This window comes from Denticeps clupeoides, chromosome 8, assembly GCF_900700375.1.
Source record: "Denticeps clupeoides chromosome 8, fDenClu1.1, whole genome shotgun sequence".
Classification (NCBI taxonomy): domain Eukaryota; kingdom Metazoa; phylum Chordata; class Actinopteri; order Clupeiformes; family Denticipitidae; genus Denticeps; species Denticeps clupeoides.
Genome location: NC_041714.1, coordinates 14379785 through 14407195, shown reverse-complemented (window position 1 = coordinate 14407195; position 27411 = coordinate 14379785). Strand labels below are relative to the sequence as shown.

Genomic DNA, 27411 nt, shown 5'->3' with positions numbered 1-27411 from the left:
ATATACGATTTGGCTCTGATGTAAGGGTCCCTTAAACCCAAGAAAGCCCCTCCTCGCGCTTTGAACCACTGACCAAACGCAAATTAGGGTTTTACACTCCCTGCTGAACTCCATTTCCATGGTTACTTGCTGTGTGTCACTGACTAAATCACACATAATAATCCCCAATCAACGTAAATGAAACAATTATAGTGCTGAAGACCAGTGAACGGAGAGCCAGCAAAGAGGAACTGGAACTTTGGTGTCCGGCACTGGAGACACACCGGCCCCACCCAGCAGAACTTTAACCATCCAATTCTGGCCCGTTCCAACCTGGTCCAAGAGCTCTGAGAGTATCAAGCGTCCATTATTCATCTCCCATGATGGGAATTAGACCTCCCTGAAATCAGTGAAGGCCTCACCTTTTCTGAAAAAGGGTAAATCCATCTCGCCCTAAGTCCCATGTTGAGAAAGAGCCAAGGCTGTGAGAATTCATGTCTTAGCCGCTCAAGACTCAGTTAATCCCATAATCGTTTGTAGGTGGAAGAATGCACTGCCTATTTAGAGTATTATCAAGTGAAATGTTGGAGAGGGTCCATGTTTGTAACTGGATAATTATTTTCTTTTTCTCCCAATGCATTAGCTGTATAGCGGATTACTGAGGTCCCACGTGTCAAGAACAAGACCTTATCTTTGCATGGACCGTGCTCTCTTCACATGGTCTTTAGAAGTCATAATTAAAATTTATATGCATGGTTAAAGTTACAAAACATAATGCAAGCATTAATAAATCACACATTACCGGGCAGATGCATGCATATTACTCAACTATACACTGTACGTACACATTGCTACGCACATACGCTGAATTGTAAATGCATATTAACATTTCTGCACTCATTTCTGTAGAATGGAATCCATCTGACAGGAACACACTGACATGCTTTCCTTGCAGTTGATCCCAGTACAGTTCTGTTTGGCCCAAATTTTAAATGTTTCCATACGTCTCTTAGCAACAGCCCAGAAAGCAGTGTCAGGTTCTGATTTGGCTGTGTGGTCCAACCTGACATGGCTGCCCTCCTGTGCCCTGACGTGCTTGCATCATCTTCTTGTTGTGTGGTCTGTTCTGATGTGTTTAGTCAATCTGTCATATTTTTCTTACAGTTTTATTGCAAAAAAAAGGAAAAAAACCCGCAGAAACTCTTGACACACGCAATCCTTCCAAAAATACCCTCTGAACAATGCTCACCACGATGACTACGTGCAAACATATCTGCAAACGTATTGCAAATGTTAAGTATTGTCAACATTTACAGTTGAAAATAAGTTACTTTACACAATACAGCCCATCCTTATGAAGAAGCTGTTGATGGTATGAACATCTTGTTCTGCTGTCCTCAATGCGTTAAATATGTCGCCAGTATGTCGTCACCTACCTCCCAAAATCATCAACTAGCTCCATATACATAAGATTCTATTTATAGTCAATATATACAATTCACAACATTTCCCAAAATCAGAAAACTATTCACAGAGGTGAAGAAGAACATTTTGTAGAACATTCTGACGTTGGAGAACATGCCTATGGTGCCAAAATACAGCCTCCGGTTTGTTTGAATTGGTTTGTGTGCCTTTCCTAGACATTTTAAAGGCCTTCTGCTGAATAAATAAAGGTGAAGTCACTCTAAATCTGAAACACAAACCGTATCATTCCAAGTTCTATGCCAGTAGCAAAAGCCCTTCCAGGAATGATCTTGCAATGACGGCCCTCACTGAGGACAGAGAAGGGGGGATTTTCTAGCTGGATTGTCTCAAATAAGAATTCTATTTGCCCTGACTGAGTGTTTTTGTTGAAATCCCTGTTCAGCTGTCTCTGAGGAATGATGGACAAATATAAATCTGAGTGCAACAATAATGCACAGCGTGTTTGCCGTGCAAAGATCGCAGCAGCATGCAGCAATATTTGAAGAAAGACAAAAGGGACAGAGCAAGGAAAAATGCTTAAGCTCCTTGTTGTGACTTGCATTGAGCAATGAAAAGAACTAGAGGATGAGTGAGAATAGGACACAACAGGCCTTGAAATGTATTAGCAACAAGTCAAAACTGGGACAGTTCAGGCATATCCAAATAAAACACACCCAAATATTAAAACCTTATTATGTTGTGATGTTTTTGAAGAATTAATTGATTTGTTGAAAAAAAACATGTTCCAGTACATTATTTTCTTTAATCTAAAACCCATTCACCTGTTAGAAGAGGTTCAGTGCCTTGAACAGAGGAGCAGGGTTTCCAACACACACCATTCCCATAAACTCATAAAGCACTTACATGCGTCCTCATAAACATATAGTACAATTTAAAAGTTTTGATGCACCTTTTCATTAATGGGTCTAGCATCTTTTACATTCTAGAATAAATCTGAAGACGCAGGACTATGAAATAACACACGAGGCTATGCAATAAGCCAAATAATTGCAATAAACACCTGCATTAATGCACACATAATATACTATATATTCCCATACTATCACATACTATCCATATATCATATCAAAAATGCTGACATGCATACAACTACAAAATGCACAATAACACACACAGACAGGAAATAATGTCAGTTCCCTGACATTGTCAGAAGCTGCAGTACAGTATTAAAGTGTCCCCTCTGCCCTGCCGGGCTGACTTGCGGCCTCAGGTGACAGCCAGGGGGCGGGGCTCTGGCTGTGGGCCCTTCCCTCACAGGACCTTCTGGATGGCTCCCGGCCTCCTGCATCCGATCCTGTAATGGAGCCGAGCGCCACACCACCACCTGGATGTTATTTGCCTTAATGGACTGAAGGCTTATTCACCAGCAATCAACCTGGGGGGCTTGCCGCTTTGTTTCACTGGTTTCTGTGACCGCCATGCCCCCTTCAGTCTCTTTCTTCTTCCTCCTGCTCCCTCTGGACTCCCCTCCCTCCTTTCTTTCTATAATCTCCCTCCCTGTTCTTTTTTGGGCCTCTTTTTTTTTTTTTTTTGCTGATCTTGGTGTTTTGTTTAAACCCCTGGAGTTCCCTCCTGGTGGTGTGTTCTTGTTGGAGGCTCTGCCATGTCCTTATGAGGTATGAAGTACTGGTTGCAGTCGCAGGACTTGTTGAAGCAGGGGGTGACTAATGCACAGACATACACACACACACACACACACACACACACACACACACAATGGTGCAGAAGCAGAACGTTTTACTCTTGTTTTGTTTCAGTTATGCTGATGTAAAATTTCCTCTCTCTACATTTCACGCATCTGTGCTATTGCCTCATTCAAAAAAAAAAAAAAGTTTTCTTTGATCCTTCAAAATGTCCTTCAGCAGTTTTCTTCTTATTACTCTCTGTTCTGATGTGTGCTCTGGTCAAGTTTATCAGGCACCGACTTCCCCCTTGATACTGTAACATAAAAGCAGATTATGAGCTTTCCTGTTGATTTCTATCTCTCTCGTTCCCCGTACCAGGGCCTAATGCGGAACATGTCTGAAACAATCTCGCTCCGTCATGTTGAATGGGCTACAGTCGGGGTCTGGAGGAGGCCGTTTTCTGTGCGTTGGTACCAGCCGAGATGATTTATGGCCCAGCGCTGACTCCCGTGTTACAATTTCAATCAAAGCGCCGACAGCCGAGCCACGTCATGTTGCTGGAGCCAACCCACTTTCCAGCAAAGATCCTCCGTTCTAAAATAAATCCCGTACAATTGCTGATGGATGCACCTACACATCTCCACTGAAACTGTCTTTCCATGCCTGCACCCCACCCAACCCAACCTCGTCACCCCACTTTGTTAACAGTCGGACACATGAAAAAGATTCAGCGAAACGTAACATTTCATCATTTTTCCGTTCTTTAATTTTCACCACAAAGCCTGACATGTTTTAAGAGGTGCAACTCAATATTGCCTGAACTCCAGGACCTACCACAAAGATCTCTGGGTAAGTGCGAGCGCAGGAAGTGCACAGACAGGAAGACGGGCGTGTATGGAAAAGTGCGCTGCACTTGGCTGCAGCGTGCCCTTAAGTAACAACACATGGCAACGCGAGAATCCGCCCACTGCGCTCCATCTAGGCCGCCGGCGGCTGACGGGAAGGTCGCCTGATAAGACTGGCCGTACCTAATTCCTTTCCATGTTCTCATCCCGGGCCTGGCATCACAATGGCTGTGATTCATGGGGCCCATTCCGACAGCTACCGACTTGGCTCCTGCTCGCATTTGGGAAGAATGTGACCTCACAATACGGCTCTTTCAGCCACATCCCTGACTGCTCTTCTCCCAGGGTCCGCTTGAAGCATGCCTCTGTTCCTGCCTCAGGCCGAGAGTGGGGAGGGAGCGAGGAGTTTTCATCTGTTTCCGACTCGAGCCCGGCGGGGCAGAAGAATGGCATACTGTCCCTCTGTATTATGGTGTGGCACCCCCACACACACAATAACCTGGCAATTTGAGCAACCGACTGTGGCGCTGCTCTGAAGCCCACCTTTAAAAATGCAGCAATCAGATGGCGCACAGCTCAATATTTTGTTACTTGAGACCCCGCTAAATGATGTCCTGACCCAGACTTAATAGGAAAGACAAACTGCAATTACAGTTGTTTTTTTTGGAAGAGTTGCCGAGTTCCTCTCACGCTCCAGACATCAGCACCAGCTGAGCACTGAAATATAACATTAACTTTGTACAGAACGTATTTGTCTTTTGATTAAATTATCACATCAACAGGAAATACAGCACCTGTGTGACAATGTGTAGACATTTATATTTACAGAATTTGGCCAGAGGGATGTACAGAGGGACGTTAGGCTACCATCAGTAAAGGTAATCGGTTCTGGTTCACTAAGACCCCAAGTATAAATATAATCATTCTATATTTCATAATAATTCATAAGTCAGATTACAAGATGGACTTTACAGGTTAGTCTAAGAATTCTCTAAAGAGGATGCCAAGAGTCTAGATGAGGGTCTTCCTCGTACTTTCAGAGGTGGAGAGACCAGGCCTCTGAGGTAGGATGGTGCTACTCCATGTTTGGCTTTGTAGGCCAGCATCAGTATTTGAATCTGATGAGTGCAGCTACTGGGAGCCAGTGGAGGGAACGTAGCAGAGGGGTGGTGTGGGAGAATCTGGGAAGGTCGAAAACCAGGCATGCTGCTGCATTCTGTATTAGTTGTTGAGGCCGAATGGACCTCAGAGGTAGACTTGTTAGATGGTAGCTACAGTGTGAGAGCCAGTGTGATGCTTTAAGTGATGCTAAAGTGGATAGCAGTGAAGAAGACTGAGTGAAGCCTTTGGGAATGGGTTTGACATCGTCCATGTTCATGACTCAGTTCATGTTGGATGAGAGAATACTTGTTTGGCTTCAGGGGTGTTTGTAGAAATTTAAATGATGGCCCAGGGGTCCAGTTAATATTATTATTACTGGAACGATCCAACGGGACCCCGCCAAGGTCTTTTTTCATTTAAAAGGACAAAATAAAAAATTAAGTGAGCTTTATACGTGAGCTTATAAAATCATTGGTTGTCATAGCACATGCAAGATACTGGTGTATAAGTATATATAGTATCCCATAGCCGGAAAATCATTTTCACTCACTTATACCCAGCGCACACATACGCACAGGCTGACAGATTAGCATCTCACTGCGAGAAGTCTGCGTGGTGGGAGAACAGGATGAAGTGTGATGTCAGTCCTGGCCGCACGCTGCACATCGTGGGCCGCCAGGCAGACATGACGCAGTGTTAAAATGGAGACGGCCTGCTCTCCGCAACCATTTGTTAACACACACCCTGCCAGCGGCGATGTTGCTCTTAACAGATGAACATGACGCACACACAAGCAAACACACACACAGAGTCATCTCTTGACCATTGGAGTCTTTGAAGGTCAAACACCTTGACAACTGGTTTTATTTCTCTGTCTTGGAGTGTTTAAAATATTTAAATGCAACTCAGTCAACTTGATTTCAAAAGGATGTGACATATACTAAACACAAATAAAAATGCAACAAATATCACCTGGACATTTTGTATTTTTCCATCAAGGAAAGAAACGTGAAAAAAAATTATTAACAATGGCAGACGCACTCACATCATGCATCTCCTTCTGTGTTGACAACATCCTCTCATCCAAAACAGTCACTATCTTTCCTAACAATGAACCTTGGATCACCAAAGAACTTAACAGCATCCTAAACAAAAAGAAAAAGATATGTCTTACTGGCTCGGAAACTGCAAAGAAGGAAATCAACAGAGGAGTCAAGCACGCAATTAAAACAGCAAAGTGGAGGAGACATTTTCCAAGTGGAACCTCCGCTCTGCTTGGCAGGGACTGAAAACTATGGCCTCTGTGAACCCAACTGCCTCCAGCCCCAGAGTCGTCCATGTGGAGGGCAGCAGCGCCCCATCCCTGCCTGATGACCTTTTTACACCAGGCCATTTGAGTCAGACAAGAGCACCCAGCTCCAGAGTTGCAGATCCTCACTCAAAGCAGGTAACTATTCAATCATCTTTACCACACCGGATGTAATGAGAGCCCTTAAGAGGACTAGAGAGACAAGCTCACCCGGCCCAGACCACATCTGCAGCTGAGTTCTGCGACACTGTGCTCATCAACTAAGCGGCGTATTCCAGACCCTGTTCCAGACCTCCATGGACAGCGGCATAGTACCCCAACTCTGGAAGAATTCCACAGTCTTACCTCTCTTGTGATGAAAGCCATAGAGAGTGTTGTAAAACACCACATCAGAACCAACCACTCACGGATGGACTCCAATTTGCATATCGCTCAAACAGAGGTGATGATGATGCAACATTATTCATCATAGACACCACACACAAGCATCTGGAGAAACCTAACTGCAGAAGACTGACTTCTTCGCTGACTTCTCCTAGGCTTTTTTTTTTTTAGAACACATTGCAACTCCACATCCTGGCTAATACAGTTTCCTCCAACTTTCATCTGGACAACCAGACAATCCTGTGGATATTGGACTTTCTGACCAACATATCACAGAGAGTACAAATTAATAACACTCTCTCTGACCTCCATTATACCTCAAATGGGTCACCCCAAGGCTGCATGCTGTCTCGTCTGCTCTTCATCTTAGACTCTGATGACCTCAGGGCCAGGCGGCCCAACTGTCACCTGGTGAAGTATGCTGACGACACAGTCCTCCTGTCCCTGCTCTCAGGCCCCTCACACAACCATGGTCCAGTTCTGCAGGAGACACCTCATGTCTGGAACTAAATGTCAGCAAAACCAAAGAGAGGAAGAAGGGCACCTTTAGGGGCAGTGGTGGCTTAACGGTTAAGGAAGCGGCCCCATAATCAGAAGGTGCCATGGAGGTGCCACTGAGCAAAGCACCGTCCCCACACACTGTTCCCTGGGAGCCTTTCATGGCCAAGGGTGATGGTTAAAAGCAGAGGACACATTTTGCTGTGTCACAGTATGCTGTGCTGTGCATGACAATCACTTCACTTTGTTCCCACAGCTGTCCTTCTTTTGAACTCCTGGCATCCCCCCAATACAACCATAATCAACATTATTCAGCAACAAGTGTAAATTCACACGCTTTAATGGTACGCACAAGCCATTTAACACTGCACACCTGTTGTACATAAACTTGCCTTCACACTTGCACTGTTTACACATGCTCTTACTTATTATACATTTATGTCTTTATTTAAATTTTTAGATGTGTATACTGTTTTTGACATTTTTCCAAGATACAGTCTGGACACATTTCACTTCATGTTGCACATGTACAGTATGTGACAAATAAAACCTAACCTAACCTATGCCCTCAGCCCAGATCTACTCAGATTTGAGTCACAGAAAATAGTTTTTGTGTATCGTCTGTTGTGTCTAATGTAACAACTTTTATATGTGTGCGCTGCTCCATTGTGACTTTTAAATTGCCCCTTGGGGGCAAATAAAGTTCTTTCAATTTAATCCTGTGTTAATAAAGATTATTGAGGTACCGCATACTTGCACATGAATCTGGTGTTCAAGACAATGATTTGCTGGTCTCTAAATCTTCAAAATAATTTAATTTCACCATGCACTGATTCTGTTTCAGTGATTTTAAGCACGTTAGTAGTAAACCTTTCTGGTTGTAACAGCGGCAAATACTTCAGATTTTTGTGCATTATGCCTACCGGGTATCTGACACGCCATATTTTTTCCCAAGGTGCAATTTTCTTGTGACATAGCTTGTGTGAGCATTCTTGGTGCCAATAAAAATACAAAAATGAATAAAGTGTTTTAATGAGAAAAAGTGGGATGGAGCAGAGATGGAACTCTGTGGAACAGCATTTACCAAACATTAAAAGACTTTTCCTGTAAAGACAGAACAGAATGCTTGCCAGACCCATCGTACTCTGAACCTCATCTATTGTAGAACTGACAGAATAATACTCCTCCTGACCCACCACAGCCTACGTTCACAACATCTGCAGTCAAAAGTGAATCTCTCTGACAGCCTGCCAGGCATACGGCTGTGTCTTCAACCTCTGAGATCAGAATCAGATTGAAAACGCAGATGATCTCATCCACCGCCTTATGTCTTTATGTCTTTTTTTGTTTTGGGGGTAAAACTGTCTGAGCTAGTAAAAGATCTATATTAGTCTGTTTTATTGGACCCTTATAGCAGCCATAATTGCTCACTGTTAAAAAACAAGCAGGGCCGACAAACTGCAAATTAACAGATCTGTGGCAATATTTATCACTTATTCTCATACTGCAAATAACAACTGGCATAAAACGTGCTGGATGGACACAGAAGGAGCATTAAACCACAAATGATCTCATGTGAAGGAAGGAATGCTGCCACAGACAAAATGTTTCACCACCCGAGTGTTTTAAAGACAGAAAGCCTTTTCTCATTAATTACCAAGGAAAACAGTGTCACCACTTCAGTTTAACAACATGGCTGGCACGTCGTCCAAAACTGCATGGCCTGTGCTAAAAAGTTGCTGGGCAACCGTAAATATAAAGTTCGCCCCCGTCCCAGTGGTAAAGACTGAGAAATAACCTCACATCGTATAAGTTACAACAGCATTTAAAAACCATTCCTTCTGTGGACGTTATACAGTGGAATTCCTAACAAGTGGAGGATTTACTGTCCATTAGTCAGAAAACAGTCACATTTTTGCCCATCTTGGAGATCGTTTAATACAATTGCACACTAGATAACCTGACACAGTAGTTTTATGACATGTATCAATGTTTAACAGTTAACAATTTTCTTGGCTTTATCTTGTGTTTAATTAGGAACTAACCAAACTAACTTTGAGCAAAAAGTAATGCATCACAGATAATTTTATAGAGCTTACTCTGTGTGAACAAAATGTATTTTAATTTTGATATTTATCAGGGTTAGTAAATGACTATGCTTGTATACTAATGTAAAAAAAAAAATAGTGGTTATTAGTGGTTCCTTCTTAATAGTGAACAAATTCCCACCTGAATTGATAATAATAACATTAATAATAATAATCACCGTCATCATTATCATCATCATATCATTATTATTATCATTATTGTTATCATTATCATTGTTTTTTTATTATTGTTGTTTTGTTGTTATTAATAAAAAATGTTTCATTATTAATAAAAAGGATATTAATAATTATGCAAAGCTACCACCAAGTGCAGTTTTCTCTGTAACACATTACTTGGTGTAATTCTAAAATATTTCATGCATGTGTCATAATAAATGTTACTGAGTAAGACATGTTATGTGAGTAATTCACTGTGTGATGCCACATCTGTTGCATCAGTTAACACGTCCTGAACCTCCTTAACTTCCTGCTTTCGATGAGTGACTGTACAGTCTTGGCTTCCCCTTCCACCCCACACCCTCTTGCTGTAAAGTCAGGGGAGTTTTCCTGCCCGTGAAAAACTCACACACTCTTTTGCGCAATGACCATGCAAGCGCACGTGTAAATGCAAGCGCACGTGTAAGTACACACTGTGGACACATGTACTGTACAAACCTGCAACGTTGCACAAATTGTGCAACGTTCAAAATCTTTATTTAAAGAAAAAGGCTTTCGGGGAAATGCAATAACTTACACTATTTGCACATTTTATTGGTATCATTTCACCCCAATATTGACATCAGCTGACACAGGGGGGTCTTTTTCTGGCTAAGCTTAGCCTTCATAAAAAAAATCCCTGATACAGCAATCGGAAACAATAAACACAAAGAAATATGAGGCAAAAATTGCCCCCATTAAAGTCCAGTAGGCCCGATGACAGATGCGATAAGTGGCCCATTCAAGCTGAAATTTTACACATGATTGAGGCTCTATTGGATGTAATGAAATGGCTTTCCCAGATATTCTACTTGACTACCTGTGTGACCGCCTGAACAATGGCTCCTATTATATTGTTTTTGGGAGTCTTGCCCTTTCCTCATTGTGCTGGGGTCATGGTGTGACTGGTGTGCGCTGGACCTGGAGAGCAAGCCCCAGCCATTGGAGTCGGTCTGCGGTGGATGGCGGACCGGTCCCTCTGGGGCAGTTCAGCGTGTGTTAATTGAGCGCTTCGATCACTCAGCACGTTTATAGACTCTTGAAAGGGGCAGAGGTGGGTGCTGTGCTAAGGGCCAGTGGCCTGGCTGGGGACAGGACTGGAGGGTAGGTACTTCACGTACTTAAACACCCTTCATGGAAAAAAAAAAAACATAGCTGACAAATCTGATTAGATTCAAAAAGCTTTTGGGATGGCAACTGGTGTCTTTCAGAATGACCACACCCCCATCCCTCTGAATCGCTTTCTCTTCTCTTTTTCTGTAACCCTGAATCTCTGGATACACAGGAGCAGAATGACACAACATAAAAAGCTCTTTTAAAGAAACTATGGGTAAAATATGATGTATGAAATGTAGAGTTGTCACAGCATGCAGAATCATGAAACGAATGCACATAAGACCTAATTGAAAGTGAAGTGATTGTCACATGTGATACACAGCAGCACAGCACACGGTGGACACAGTGAAATTTGTCCTCTGCATTTATCCCATCACTCTGAGTGAGCAGTGGGCAGCCATGACAGGCGCCCGGGGAGCAGTGTGTGGGGAAGGTGCTTTGCTCAGTGGCACCTCAGTGGCACCTTGGCGGATCGGGATTCGAACCGGCAACCTTCTGATTACGGGGCCACTTCCTTAACGGCTAGGCCACCGCTGCCCCAATTGTTACTGCACGTGCGGATACCATGCTTCCGGAGGCAGGTAGAGGTAGGTCAGGGCAAGGACACGACTCTGGTCAGAAGCCCTCAGGTTTGAACTCCTGCTGGGAGACCACGGCCGTGAAAAATGGTGCTTTTGATAATGATGAACAGGATGTCAGGCGTGTGCTGGAGTTCTTAAAAACGCCGTCCTCTGAGGTTTCTTTGTATTTCTCTTCCTGCGAGACAAATGGGGGGCACGGATGCCTGCTGACCTACTTCAGGCTGAAGAGTGTTGTTGGATGTTGTTCTCTGCACAGATGTGTGCGCCTGTCTGTGTATGTGCATGTGTGTGTGTGTTGGGGGAGGGGTCGGCTGTGTACAGTTACGCTTAGATCCTCACTGTAAGTGCCCGGGGGGGGTGGGGGGTTGGGGAGGAAGGACGGCGCTGCGTTAATCGGCTTTAGATCATCGGGGCCGTGCTTCAGTCTGGCCATATGAAAGCCCTCTGTGTTGTGCGGGAGCACTTTCACCGCCGTGGCCACGGGGCCTTGCGCTGGTGTGAAGGGTCAGACAATTATGTGTGAAGACACTTGATGTCAGCAATGCAAGTCCTATTGGACGCAAGGCTGTGTCTTTGAGAGTTTGGGTCCGCCTGGCCAGATGCCCATGTGTATATGTCTCTGGCATGTGTCCACTATTAATGCCATAATCCCCGTAAGTCACACGCACTGCCCGCTGCCCCCGTCAGAGCAGCGCAGGTCAGTTTCCCCCCAACAGGGGCGAAGTGAGGACGTGGTTCTGGACTCCCTGAGTCTGACCTTTATTCTCTTTGTATGCGGGGGAACATCGGTCATCAGTGAGGTAAGGGATTATTTCCTGCACCATTATATGTGAGTCATTTCATAAATCTGGGTCAGTGGCATCACTGGAAGACTTGAAATTTATCATGGGATATCAGATAACCTTGTTATTACATGCTCTGCATAGCTTAAATTAATGCAAACCAATACATGCATGTGGATTCATACGTTTAATAGAAACTTTAATTTAAAATATTTCCATTGTGATATAACAGCTAGATGTATTTGCATTCATTAAAACAACGCAATTAACATAGATGCTGCAAGCTTTCAAACATAGATAGATGAGCCATTGCAATTAACGTGCATAGATACGATAAGCATGCGTAGATAGATGCTTAAACAGCTAATGGGTTTGTGTTACGGTGCTAAATCACACTGAGCTGTAAACCAGCTCTTGACAAACGTTGATGATCCATTAACTGTCTCATGCTCCCTGCCAGTATCCCTGCTGCTAACACTGCCAACTGGCAAGTGCCGCAACACTGGTATCGTACAGCATGCGGACGTGAAATGGGTTTAGCTGGCTTTGAGGATTCCCCTTGCTCTCCTACAGTGCTGAGCGCACAATGTTTTCTCATCACACGGCTCGCCCGGTAATATGGAAACCCAGACAGCCTTCTAGGTAAGAGCTGGGCGTGCTGCTGGACTTGGAGCCTCACCCAGAGGTCATAAAGCCCCTCAGCTCTTGGCTACTTTAGATTTTTTTGGGAGGTGGGGACGGCCCTAAAAGAGCAAAACTTGACCTGAAAGCACAAATATGTGTTTTTCATGCATGAAGTCATCTCTGTCTTTATCATGCTAGAAGAGATTGATAGTCTCGACTGGATGTTTGTCCGTGAGAAATTGGCCTATTAATCCTATTTGTGGAGTGCAGCAAGATATTTTGACTATACATGGGTGACCAGATTTTCCAACATTTCGCCCCGTTCCACATTGCTCAATCACATGCTGCAGGAACCCGAGAGCTGCAGCGTTTACTGACAGATCTGGCAGGTGAATGGAGGCCTTGGCCTCCTCCAGTCCACAGTACATAACTCATGTGGTGAGCAGCTGATGAGAATATCACATCAGATCTGAAACATAAAAGAATTTTCTTGGCATTTGTCGTGTTTTCCATGTCAAAGCACAACTCTTTCCAAAACCAATATTTACTGTTTTATTCTCAGTAACTGCTGCTGATTGATCTGAGGCATATCAGAACGCCATCCATCCATCCATTCATCAATACACTAAACTTCTTATACAGTTCTGGGACTAGAAATGCAAAGTAGGGCTTCAATACACAACATATTATATTAATTATAAGGAAGGAATGATCCTTAGAAGGAAAAAAGAGATCTGATAACACGGACACTCTCAGAAGGATCTTGACTATGAGGGACACTCAGATTTAATCACTCCAATGCTTCATTTAATTAAATCTCATTATACCCCATCAAATTATCAATACATATGTATCTTCATTTAAAGATCTTACTAATAAATATGAGAACAAGAATCTATGGCTTTTTTATCTCTATATTTCTATATCACCACAGACCACCCCTCAGCAGATATATCCCTCTATGGTAACATTTCTCCGGCTACTGTGTACTGTGTATTAGGGTGCAATTATACTTTGGCCCAAACTCTTTGGTCCCTATGGACCGTGGGATTTAAGTAATTTTGAAATTGGTCCAGCCCTCCCCACAATGTAATGTCCCATCACTGTTGGGCCCCCACCCACTCGCCCCCACAGTTGTAACTGCATGTGAGTTTGAAGTGACGTGGAGAGAAGGAGGCAAACACTTTCATGCAGATGCTGGGATTTCCATCTTCCTCGCCATCTATTAACTTCCGGTGTTTCAACATTATTCTGCCCAGTTCAATGGCTCTATACGTGAAACAGTATGGCTGTCACCTGTTCCTTGCTGTTGCTGTTCTGTTCAAAAGTGAAGGTAAAATACAAGCGTCGCCCAGATAATGACACGAAACCAAGCCCAAAAACTGTGGCACGGACCGTATTGTGGGATACCTCTACCTTGTACTGAATATGTTGATTGTGGTGAAATTATGATCTAGCTCGTAATGCTAGTAACATTCTTGTGCTTTTATAATTATATTTGAAGGTTGTGTCCTGGCTCTACTGGTGAAAGACAAGTTCTCTATAGGGGGGTCCGCGTCTTTGACTTCTGTCTAACACTTTAATCCTGATGTATGAGTAATAGGGCATCGCAAAAGGGCTCACAATGGCCCCACTTTTGTTTTCTGTTCCCCACCCTCCCTCTTGTCCTCTTGTGACATGTCGCTTGCTGCTCTCCTTTCTGGCAGGGGAGGCACTGCTCGGGCAGACAGTCGACATGAGACAGAGAGACAATAATGGTTCAAAGGGCAGAGGCTGGCATTTGATCCATTGTCTGAGGTGGTCTTCAGAGGCCACCACCCACCAAGCATCGTCTTACCACGGCTAAAAGAGCCGGCGCTCTGATGCCCTCTGAGATTACGCTCAGGTGAAGCACACCGGCAGCCATTGTCACTGTGTGTGTGTGTGTGTGTGTGTGATATACAGTAAACGCCTTCATTAAAAACCCCTTTAATGTGGGGTTTAACATCCAGTTGCATTACCACTTTTAGCTCCTTTGTGAAACTTAACGCCAGCTATGCATCTCCCTGTGTTGTGTCATTTGCAGAACGAAGCATTAACGGATGAATTAAGCATGTTTTGTTCATGAATCCATTTGACGCTGCGTTTTGACGGTTTCCATCGATGCTGCGAGCGTGCGAATCCTCTATGACGTGCAGGGCCAGGCTAATTACACATGACTGCACCTTTCTGTACCTGTCAGCCACAGGTCACTGGGATCAGTAGCATTTAATCCACCTCCCCCTCAGTAAGATTAGGATGATCACCCATCATACAATAGGATTATAAAATGATGATGGTGGTAATGATGTCAGCGGCGTTGATTGACCCTGTTTGGTTCTAATTCTCTGTGTTTTCGAATGGCTTCATTTAAGATCTGAAATGAGTCTGGGTGAGTTAAAAGGTTGTGAGTCTGAGAATCTGAAGGGAAAGGAATATTTTTTTGAAGAAAACGACAGTGAAGAAATAGAAATCTGAAAGTTGTGAAGGGGCAGGGTGGATTATAGGTTTTACCGTTTGTAAGCCTGACAAGATGTTCTCAGCATGTAATGACTGGCTGATGTTCCAGATCTTGGGCCAGCGAGGAGAAGGCTGTAATTTATCAGATGCCACAAAGTCTCCATTGTGACATTAAACAGAATCACTTTTTGATTTAATGGCGGACGGAAGTTGTGTGTGTTTGTGTGTGTGTGGTGGGGGGGGGTACATATATGACATATAAAAACACAATGGGGTAATTACGGCCCGCCTTCATTTACTCTTTAGGGCAGGTTCCCAGTGTGGCTGTAAACACACTCTCACAGTGGAAAAACCCTATGAAGACATTCTGACAAACACCTACACAACTGGCAAAGAATTGAGATCACATAGATCATACCTGGCCTGTAAACTGACCACTAATGCAGCGGTGGCCAGTAATGAAGCAAATGTGCTTGGTTATTGTATTTAAGTGTCATTTAAGTATTTGTCTTGTATTTCCATTTAAATATTTCCATTTGGGGAAAAAAAAAATCTAAGTTAAATATTACATATAAATCTATTATATTATACAATATCTGACTTTCCATTTTTAAAAAATCCATAAACAAACATATGTTCATTCATATGTTTATGCACAGTGACATAACAATTCAAAATAGTGGAGTTATTTATTAATTAATATTTTTAGTGTCAGGCAAATAGATTACATAATACTAAAAAAAAATATTTACAGCATTTGGCAGATGCTCTTATCTAGATTGACATTTTTATCAAGAGTGAGACTGGATTTTTTTTGGCTAAAATTGATATGATTAAGTAGAGTTGATTAAATTAGAGTACTGTTACAAAATTGATTACATGAATGCCAGAAGCATCATGGTGCTCTTGATTTAAGTCCATTCGAAAGAACAATATAATCTGGAGAGCTATTTTATCTCCACTTTTACTCAACTATAAGGTTTGTTTACTGAACAAATGTCATTGAGTCATTTTCACATCTCCTTCACCACAGAACCTTGTCTGAGGAATGCGAGGAGATGGAACAGCAGGCCAGGGAATTCTACTTCAGCTGCACGGCGGTGTCCATAAATCACAGCCAGGGCCGTATTTCAAGGCCTCGCTGGCTCTGAACAGCGTGTAATGTAAACAGGTTAATGCACCGTTTCATTGTTCCGGCACGAGGTCTGCTGAAGGCCCTGTTCGACTCGCCGCTGATTAAGTGAAAAACAAGCACATTAAAAATACGTCTGATACGTCTGTGTTTCCACCACAGTTTCCACCTCACTGATACCTTGAAAAGTTGCCTACTTCTTCTATTCATTTCAAACCAACCTTTTTCAAGTCACCATAGAATCTAGAATTTGGAAACTATTTTTAAGGCTTTGTTAATGAATTATGTAGTGTTGGTGTTGGTGTTATTAGTGGCCGTTGTCTGAGACGTCCAACAACGTACCCGGTGTACAAGGGGTATTAAGAGTGCAGTGAACGGAGGGAAACAGAGGAGAAGGAGAGGTGATGGTCGCTGTGCTACACCTGGGCGTGTGACGTGTTGACAGGAGGGGGTGTAAATCGTCCAGAATGAGGAAGTAGGGGGTGTGAGAGCTGTCAATCAGGCTCCTCTACTTTTAAAAGTTGTTTATAAAAAACATTATTAAAGTTCTTCTTTTGGTATTCAGAAATAATTACTCTCCAATAAAAATGGCTATGTGGGTATTTAGTTGCTCTTCTCCAAGATACACATATCTCTTGTTTACTCACTCACTCTCCTTAAGTGCTTGGTCCTCTTATAGCTGCTGGAGCCCATCCTGGGACACTGGGCTCAGGGTGGGAACTCATCCAGGGCGGTTTGCCAACCCACTGCAGATCTCCTGTTTATATCAATTTAATTCTCGCAAAAAAAAAATAAAAAATGAGCAAACACACCCCATGCACTATAGCCCTGCAAAAATGTGGCCCTAGGGCAGTCTTGCATTCAAGATATTTGGCTACAGTCACAGCTGTTCTTAGTTCCCTTATAACCTTTATTTGGAAATAAATGAATCTTGCAACACAACAATTAAAAAAAATGTCCACGGTGTCTTGTTGATGTCTTCGGTCAAGCATACATAGTCATATATCATGCAAATGGTTAAGCTAAGCATAGTTATTATCCAGAATTCAGAAGCTGTATACATTTACGGCATTTATCAGACGCCCTTATCCTGAGCGACTTACAATCAGTAGCTACAGGGACAGTCCCCCTAGAGACACTCGGAGTTAAGTCTCTTGCTTAGGGACACAATGGTAGTAAGAGGGGTTGGAACCTGTGTCTTCTGATTCATATGTGAGTGTGTTATATACTAGACTACAACCACCCAGTGTTTAGCCATTCGAATAAGTGCCGGACGAAGGTGAAGATGTTAGACAGGAAGTGTTGCAGTCGACTCAGTAGATTTTAACTTCACCGCCAATGGGGAATGTGGCTAAATGTGGCCGCCACAGTCGTAAAAGGGAACGGCACCTCAGGTACGAGGCTGGGGGTCATAGGTAAGACTCATAATTTTCTTCATTGCTGCGCGATGAGCAAGCACAAAAATATGCCAAGCCCTGTCCGCAGTCTGGGCTCCCACAATAAAACTTCCGAATGTCCCAGAATGGGACACTGTGGAGGGTGGGGGCTTGTTGGTTTAGGGATAGACAAAGTTTTTTTTGTTTAACAGCTAGGTGCGCACACTCACACATCCCTTATCAGGACGGGAGGGAGATGTTCATGTTTTCGTCCTTCCCTCCCCTGCGGCTGCGCACAGCGGGGCCCTTCATCAGGTGGAGACGAGGCGGGGGGGCCCGTCAGCAGGTCTGGTCTGGTGTGGAGAGGAGGGACGTGTTGGGCTCATGTGTTTTAACAGGGTGGGTCACTTCCACTTCTGCTGCCAAGGCACATTCCTGTCACTGGCTGCAGGGAGAGGCTGGGCTCCCGCTACACGCCATCAATTATGACCAATATATGAAGCCAGTCACAAAACCCTCCGTCCACATGATCTATGATCCTATAATGGAGTACAATAAAGAACAGGCTGGAACGACTCTGGAAAAATTACTTGGTATGAATATCTATCATGATAATACCTCCAAAATAGGCCAGTTATTCCTGAACTGCATATTACTTGCTTTCCTATAGTGAGGATCTTTATGTTTCTATGTAAGAAAATAAGTTATGTTCATTTGTAGAGCACATTTTACAACAATTGCTTCATAGTGAGGCAGACCTATTTCAGAGAAGCTATTAAATAAAACAAAAGGTAATGACACAAAGCAATAAAACTATAAAAGACAGCCTAATAGAAAAAAATATAAATAAGGAAAGGTCATAGTAAATTAATAAAAGGCAGAAACTTGAGGTAAAGGATGATCAAACTGAATTAAAAGCCAGATAATAAATGTGTTTTCAAATGGGATTTAAAGCAGTCAGAAAAAAAAAGTTTTATCTATAATAATAATTAATGTTTAAATACATTTTAAAAACAATGTGCTATTCACATATTTTTTCTTAGCAACATACGTATGAAAATAATATTTTTTTGGTAAATACAGATTTTTTAGCATGCTTTAGTATTTCTCCATATAAATTTTTTTTTTTACATTTTTGGGCAGCACATTGTAAATAATCCATTTGAATACTTAATTAATACTATGTTTAGCTAGACCTAAAATGTCTTAGTCCAAATTGTAATGTGTTCAGACTATGCTGTTTTGCCTAGGTCTAGTGTTGCCAGATTGAGTGACTTTGAATTTGATGTTTCAGGACAATTGCTTGTCATGAATATTTATCAAGGGACATTTAGCAGTTCCATTTGTTTACATTTTGGTGAAATTTTGGGTTGAAAGAATTCAAGAAATCTGGCAACAGTGCTCCAGCGTCTTTGTGCCCTGTAGACTTCTGTGTGTGTAAAGTGACATGAATAGTGAGACAGTATTAGCTTGCCTCCATGGGTATAAATGTGTTGTCCATAGAATCAACTGGGGTTCCACTCCTGAACTTGAATAATGCGTAATTAAACAAATTGTCATCTGCCATGTCCTTTGTCTTGTAGATATGATTAGTAAAAATGACAAGCTTCTGTGGCTCGTCTATCCGAGGCTGTGCACGCCTTTTTTTTTAATTACAGCCTGTGAATAAAGGTCGTCTTATTTTGCTCGCTTAAGTGAATAATTACAGATTTACAACCCACCCTCGTCTTAGAGACAACTGCTTAGAGACACAGCGTATTTTGAGCGTCTGTAGCCCAGGGGACCCTGGTCTGAAAGGACGGCATTATCTGAAGAGTGTAGGAGAAGCATGAGAACGTGCCACCGGCTGCCCCCGCGATCCCTGACTAATTTTGATACAACAAGCGTCCGAACGCGAGAGGCTTAACCCTGCACTTAGAATATCCTGCCACGCAACTCTGTCGGAAAGGAGGGGCAGGATTGTTTGAAACAGACCAAGGACCGGTGGCCTTGGAAGTCAGGCGGATTCAGGGGTCACCACAACTAAACAGCGGGGGTGTGAAACGAATCTCGGTGTTGCCACCTCGGGGGAAGGGGAGGGTGGATGGCTTCAGAGTTATTGCGTTACCGCTGGGGTCAAGGCAAGCAGGGGGACTTTTAGCAACATGAGCATACATTACCCTGTCAGTGCCCATACGGGGTATCGCACCCCGGAGACGCCAGCAGTCGGAAGCGCGCCGAATAACACAGACACCTCCCGCACCTCCAGGAGAAATTGCAGTCTCACGGCTCACCCGATGAGGAGAAACAGATTTAGTGACACACGCTCGCTGCTTGCTCAGGTCCTTACGTATCATTTCTGCCCATTGGCACAAACTAAACCTTGATTGTAATCCGATGTAACAATGCATCCTTGTGAGACGAAATATTAATAACGGTTCCCATGATAAGACGTGCTAAGTAGAGAGTATATGTGGAGTGAATTGCTGGGTGCTCAGAAATGGCCCCTGTACTTCGCATTGTCTGCCCGCTGTGTTTGAAGCGAAAACAACCCCCAGGTCATTCTGGGACATTTGAAAAGGCCATTCAGTCCCAGGAAATGAACTGCTGCGCCACTCCCCCGGACGAAATGAGCACACCGAGAGGCTCTGGTTTCCCGCAGGCCGCTTGTTCGTTTGCCGTAAATGCTTGTTGTCGTGGCCACCGGCCCATTAGCAGCCCGAGGACGTGTGTTTGTTTCCCGTCACTCGAGGCGGGGGTCAGGGGAGACGCACTGGACAGGATCAGGTGGAGAAAAGTTTGTTATTTCCAGGTATAGGTTTTTCTTAGGATGCTAATTTCCCGCCACCGCGGTGGCAGTGTCGGTGCAGACGCGGTTCTCACGGCTTTGGCAGCACACAGCGCACGCTCTCATTGGCCCCTCCGGTCCCGGCATTGTCCTCAGTTCTGGTTAAGGGTGTCGGCCAGAGAGAGAGAGAGAGACATCCCGCATCCCGAGGAGCTGAACGGGAGCGCTGATTGTTGACTTCGGTACAGTAGGCCGTTCTCGGATCTACTCCCCGGGAGGACGGGGCGCGGAGACTTGTGGTTGCCCTTCCACGACCGAGGCACCGGAAACGCCGAGTGGGCGACACAACGTAACGCAGCGAGGTGTCAAACAGGTGGGTAAATAATCACCCTCTGCCAGTGCGGGTACCCCACTGTAATCCATCCAGCCCGACAGGGAGAGCGAGAGGAATCACTCTCTCACATGTGCACCCATACCCCCTCCACACGCCCACACACGCTTACCGGAGTATTTGAGGACCTCGATTTTTTTAACGGAGGATGAATGTAAACGCGTCTAATTTGCCCAGGCCGTCTTCATGTGGAGCAACTATTCTTTTTCTTTTTTTTTTCAGATCCTCAGAGACTTCTTTGTCATGAGGCGCCAAGTTGAACTACAGGGACCAGTATGAGAGAGTGTGAGAGCGACAACACCAAGTTTAACACAGCTGCTCCCCATTCACATCTGAGACCTTGTAACACCAGGGAGGGAAAATGGCTAATTCTGACATTTTGATGCCAGCAGTGAAGACATTAATGGCTGTGTGTTATTTTGAGGGGACTGCAAATTTACCCGGTTTTACAAGCTGTACACTGAGTACTTCACATTGTATCAAAGTGTCACATGTTCAGTGTTGTCCCGAGGAAATATATACAGTAATAAAATAAATACAAGGGATGTAGTCACCTTTGTGAGATGCTGTATGCTTTATGCACTGAAATGCAGATGTGGTTAAAAGTCAATAATACAAAATATTCATAATGACATTATATTTATGATGATTTGCAAATAAAGTCTCCATCCAGAGGTAACAGAAAAAAATAATCAAATAATGACACAGCCCGACGGTTTTACAGATTAATACAGATTATAAAAAAAAAAAACGGTTCATATGCATTCTTAACCTATCACTTTTGCATCACTTTTGATTGAGTTCAGCGTTATGTATGAAATAATTTTGCCCAGCTCTGACAATGATATTCTAGTTCCTATGTACAATGCTGATGAATCTCATGCTTTTGGAAGGAAAGCCAATGGTAAATAGAATAATGGCATGGCACAAGATGGTTTTAAGGCATGCATTTCCCTTTTTCCGGGTGAATAGAGCAGAATGGGAAAGTCGTGCAGCATCATAATTCTGTACGAGAATGCGCTCTGACAGGTGGTTAAACATGGTTTCTCGGAGACATGTACATGAAACCCCTGGCATTTATCACCTCACAAGAGAAACCAGTTTAAAAGCAGGGGCATTTCCTCCAACTTGCTCAACCGATTTGTTCATGAGGGCTGCCGTAACCGCTATGATTCACCAAACACATTGATTATGTCTCTGCATGAAAATAATGCATGTTTATATATTAAAAAGTAACCACATGTTTGCTGATTTATTCAGGAAGGCCATTATGGATCACTGTCCTCCCAAAGGACGGCTTTGTGAAGACTTTGGAAAATCAATTTGTTGTGCGTAAACACATTCCTTGGCTGCTCTGCATCAACCAGATTAATTACGAGTTGACAATGCAATGCATCACAAAACAAGGTCTTGTGCAAGCTAAGGAGGGGACGACTTACTCTTCCTGAATGACACCTATCAGATTGATTCAAATAGTTTAGAGTATTAAAATTGAATGCCATAAATCACTTTTAACCAGTTCTTTCCAACTTACATAAATAGCTTCTGAAAATTTAATATCAAATGTATTCCATTGGTTATGGTCTATAATTGAAACACACAGTTCGTTATGTGGTTTGATATAATAAATATTCTTGTTGTTTTTGATGATGTCTTATAACTTTAATCCATTTGCACCACATTCTACCACAGTAAAATTAACTTTATCTTTAAATTTTTCATGTATGAAGCACCTGAAACTTGTGAGTCTAACTAGTGAACATCAGCTTGATGGAGGACACAATAAGAGCAACCTCCAGGTAGTCAGCCTCTCTGTCTAGTGTATTTTAGTTCAATCTTGGAGTTTTATTCCTCTCCACATTCATATATTCATTTACAGTGTCACCTATGGCAGGATTTGGGAACAAGTTGGTGTCATGTTTCATGTAGCCTGAATACAATACAATGTGTTTTGTAGAGTTGGGCTGGAGAAGCTGGTTTGATTCTGGACAGTTTGAAAGTCTTTAGAAGGAACTGTGTTGGTATGAGAGAAAGTTAACAGTCTATTTATTCTTACCCACTGCCGGCAAATCTATTCAAAACCCTTCACCCCTCCCATCGTTCTGATTCATGAACTCCTTCACCCTCTTTGTCATCTCAAATCCTTGGGCCTGTTGAAGGGTTTTACCTTGCACTGGTGCAACGTCTCATGAAGTCATGACTCCACGCTGGATTAGCTGAGAAGAAAAGGTGCAGAAGTAAAGAAAAAAAAAACTTTTGTTGCATTTTTGGGGAGTTATTTACTCTCATAACCTTCTGTTAGCCTCTACCCATGTCTGAATGGAATAAAGAGTCAGTCTCTGGTCTCAGCTATGAGCATTTCACCCAACACCACAGCTGCCCTCTGCCCCATTGATCAGTGTAGATGCACCGATCACTTGCCACACCCAATTAAACTTGTACAATGCCTTTTATGTATGGTGCATCAAAGGCTCCTGGACCAAAGGGGACCCCAGCAAACAAGATTTTGGTGAGTCGCTTATTGGGCGGCAGGACAATGGGGTTTGACGGAAATCCCATCCCTAGTGTCTGAAAATAGGTCAGACCAGGGCTCAAAGGGACAGTCTGCCTGGCAGCTGTGCATAATCTGGCAAGGCAGAGGCCTGCTGTCTGACATGCCACTTGCCGCATTTGACAAGCATTGTTCCCCCGCGCTAATCTGGGCCATTCTCTGAAATGTTGCCGTTAATTTGGGATGATTTCTATGGTGACTCAGGCGTGCGATTCATTAAAGAGTGGATGCCAGCGCCCTAGTGGCTGCGTACCTACTGGATCTGATTCAAAGCCCCCAGTGAGCTCCCACACGCCCCCCTGAAATCCCCACAAAGTTCTGAGTCATTAGTGCGCCGGGAGCCCCTGCTGTTCCATCCTCACTCAGAACTGTTCAGAACGTTGGCGTGTGTCCACAAAAGAACCAAACGGCGTGCAAGCGACTCAAAAATGCATGCACACCTCAATTACATATAGGAATAGATTTGCTTTCATGCACTGCAGAGCTGTTTATAGATTTTCCATTTTAACATGAAAGTCAATTTGCCTTTTGTTCGCTTGCCTTGTGGTTTTGTTCTTTATATTATAAATATATACACACACAAGCGTTTAGGTAAAACTTACAGGAAAACTTTAACTTAATACAAATTTAACACATTATAATACTACTGGTTGTTAAACAATACGTATCAGTTTTGGATCTTATTTATGTAAATGTTATTTTTTAGTGTCTGAAAAAAACTTAACATCTGCGCGATTAAAATCAGATAGCCTCCGAGCATAAGCATGGGGAGAAGAATATATTCAGATATTAATTTTCATCAGACTTATAAATGGATGGTCCCTCTCTATCTCTCCGGCTCACAAACTTTTGCTTTTAACTGATTATCCCGATAGACAATAAATGGGCGGTGCTAATCAGGACATGTTGGCTCCCAGTGGAAAAAAATATTCCCATGGGAAAGTCAGCGAGAAACACACGTTTGCCACGCTTTGCACCCTGAGAGACTTCCAGTGGGGCTCATAATGCCGGTAATGGAGTGTTGGGGGAGTAACAGTGGCCCTTGTCTTGTAAAATGGCAGAGCACCCCTGTCGTTATCATGCTTCCAGAGGAGAGAAGATGCTGACTCAGCCATCAGTGGCCATGCACTTCACCGCACTACAAATTAGAGAAAGCCAATCGGATGGTTAAAGACAATTATTTGGTTAAGTGGTGGCTGCACCGGGCCTGGGAACTGCTGAGTTTCTCAGTGGAGGAATGAAAAAAGCTGTAAAATAAATTATTCTGCGGCATCAAAGCAGAAAAGAACAAAGTGTTGCCGTTTGTGTTTATATGCAGCACAGTGTAACGATACCTTCTTTCTCATTATGCACCATGCATAGACTACTTTCTCGTTTCCTTTTTTAGGTCTGTTGCTGAATGGAGGATTTTGATAACGTGTTGTGCTTATTGAGCCCTATTTTCCCAGCAATAAAATGTAGCACAAAGGAAATGTTGACAAAAATCTTTTGCACTAGATTTGGGCATCGGAATTCTTGAATTAAAGCGCTTATAATCTGTATATCTGTAAATTCATGGCCCCTGCCAACGTACAGATATACAGATTATAAGCGCTTCAATTCAAGAATGTGACATTTTGACAGGAGGTGGTTTAAATCATCTAGAAAAAGAAAGTAGGGTGAGCTGACCCTTCTCCTTTTTAAACTTTGATTATTAAAACATTATTAAAGTTCATCTTCAGGGAGTCAGAAATAATAGTTCCTCCAGATAACTAGCAAGCAGTCATGTTTCTGTTCATTTCTGTTAAATTCCAGAAGAATGGTTAAATTCCAGAAGAATGTTTAAATTAAAGATTTCTGTTAAATCCAAAATTCTCTGATTTACATGTCTTACACTGACAGTTCAGTCAGTTTCTTTCAAGAAAGTTGGAAAACAATCTTCATTGTCCAACTTGAGATGGTTGTTTCCTTGCTCCATAACCTCGTGTGTTATTTCACAGTTTTAAGTCTTCAGTTTTATTTGTCAGTGTAAAACTAGTCTAAAAGCAAGCTTTCCATTAAAAAGTAGGTTTCTCTGCACACGTATGCCCTCAACCAGCATCTCAGCAGTAGTGAAACTTAGGTGGTCTCCTGCCTTGCAGCAGTAATTGATTATGGGGGGTAGAGGGCGAGGGGCCAGTGGGGGGAAAGTTCAACAGGGGTTTCCAAGGTCGCCACCTCCTTTTTCCTCCTTAGCCGCTGGTTTCTCAAGATATAAGGTATCAGCCGCGAGGGGAATCTGCAAATATTTGTCCGATTCGGGCCAGTTTTTCTGCAAACAGGAAGGCGCGCGTGAGGAGGTACAAATCGAGGCTGTTTAGGTTTAAGGAACGGTGAAGTTGAAGGAAGAGGGTAAGTCTAGCAGCTCCAGGCTGCCTCTGAGGAGAACGCTTCAGTCCATCATCCAGCGTCCTTGGCCCCGCTCGTGATGACAAACGAAAAATTGCCTGGTTTTTGTACGCTGCTTTTTGGGAACATGTTTTGATTGGTCCTCCTGAGGGAAGAGATAAGTACGGAAATTAAATTGTCCAGCTTTTGCGTGAACACAGGTTCAGTGGTTGCGCCAACAAGCGTTCCGTTTGAAAATATTGCCATGTGTCTGGTTTTCCACATTTACTGTAGTATATGGGCACCAAGCAGCTGGGGGCAGAAGCGTGGACGTCCAGAACTGGCCGGTGGAAACTTGAGCGTCACAGGAAATGTTCAATATGTCGGAGAGTGTTAAAATCCCGCCGGAGCTTCCTCTTGCGAGCGGCCCTCTCTGAGCGCCGGCCTCTTGTTGTTTTTGGCCACGGGCTCTGGGCCGGGTCCAGGATGTACCACTCTCTGGTGGCGAGAGCAGTCAAAACAGAGGAGGGGAGCAGACACACATCTTATCTACTCACTGTCAGTCGGGGGAAGAAGAGGCCCACGCCCGACTGGCTCTGTAAGGAACCTCGATGCCTTTTCTGGCACCGGCGTAAGGTGTGGCGGGTGTTTAGCTCATGAAATGTTTCATGAACGAACTTGGCATAGGGTGGCATTTTCCTAAAAAAACAAAAAAAAAAACAAGGTGTCCCGAAAGCATGCATTCAGAGGATGAGATCTTGCAGCGTCTCTGTTTTGCAACACAACAAATGAAAAGCATTTGTGCGGTTCTGCCTCAAACCATCGCGAGGACAGAAAAAAATGTCGGCGACGCTGCACTCATTACCCTCTCCGGACTCATGACGAGAGAGGCTGCGCTCTAGTGACACTCAGTGGTGACACCCAGGACCAGGATGACATGCACATAGGAGATTTCATCTCCACCCAGCTCCAGGCGATAATTAGACACACACACACACACACTGACTCTCACAAATGTTTTCTTCCCCAGTCTAGTGCTTGGCAGGACTTCCCTGCTATTGTCCTGCTGTGAGTCATATGGACTTTTCCAAAGAACAGAGGAGCCTTTGGATCAGAAGGAATTCAAAAGTTCATGGGCCGCACCCCAAAAACACAACTCTAAAAGGCAATTACAGTTTAGCTAATTCAAATTCAATTTCAAATTTTATTTGTCACATACACAGTCATAGATGGTATGATATGCACTGAAATTATTTAATTAGTAATGTGTTTGTGTGTGTGTGCTGTAAACTGGCAGTTAAAAGAATGTGACATGTCTGTAGAGCCTAAAAGCTTCTGAAAACAGGATGGACTCGATTAATTATGTGTTGTGATCTTTAAAACAATGGCTGATGCCCCAGGGCATTTTTTCTGGCCCAAGAATAAGCATTTAATTAAGTGTAAGATAGATATGCGGATAAGAGTAAAACAAGGTTTTCCAGGTTTTATCCCGCGTTTAAATCCCAAGTTATCTTGGAATCACACATTTCCACAGTTGCGTATGTGTGTTACCTGATACTGAGGATTTTTACTAGTTTACACAGGTTCTAGATGTAAGCTCATCGAATAAATAATCTTCATATTTATTCGGCTGCTCCTGTTAAGGACTACCACAGCAGATCAACCAGTCTGGCCGTCTGCACAATTGACCTGGCAACTGTTTAACACTTCCTGAGGCAACCTTTCCCCATTTACCAGG

General features: G+C 43.3%; 1 long non-coding RNA gene across 1 annotated transcript; it reads left to right on the top strand.

Annotated features, from left to right (window-relative positions):
• Positions 1 to 11770: 11770 nt before the first annotated feature.
• On the top strand, positions 11771 to 22423 carry LOC114796002 (uncharacterized). The gene is made up of 2 exons (XR_003750583.1): positions 11771 to 12026; positions 20999 to 22423. It is a non-coding gene; the product is annotated as an uncharacterized LOC114796002 (long non-coding RNA).
• Positions 22424 to 27411: the final 4988 nt, after the last annotated feature.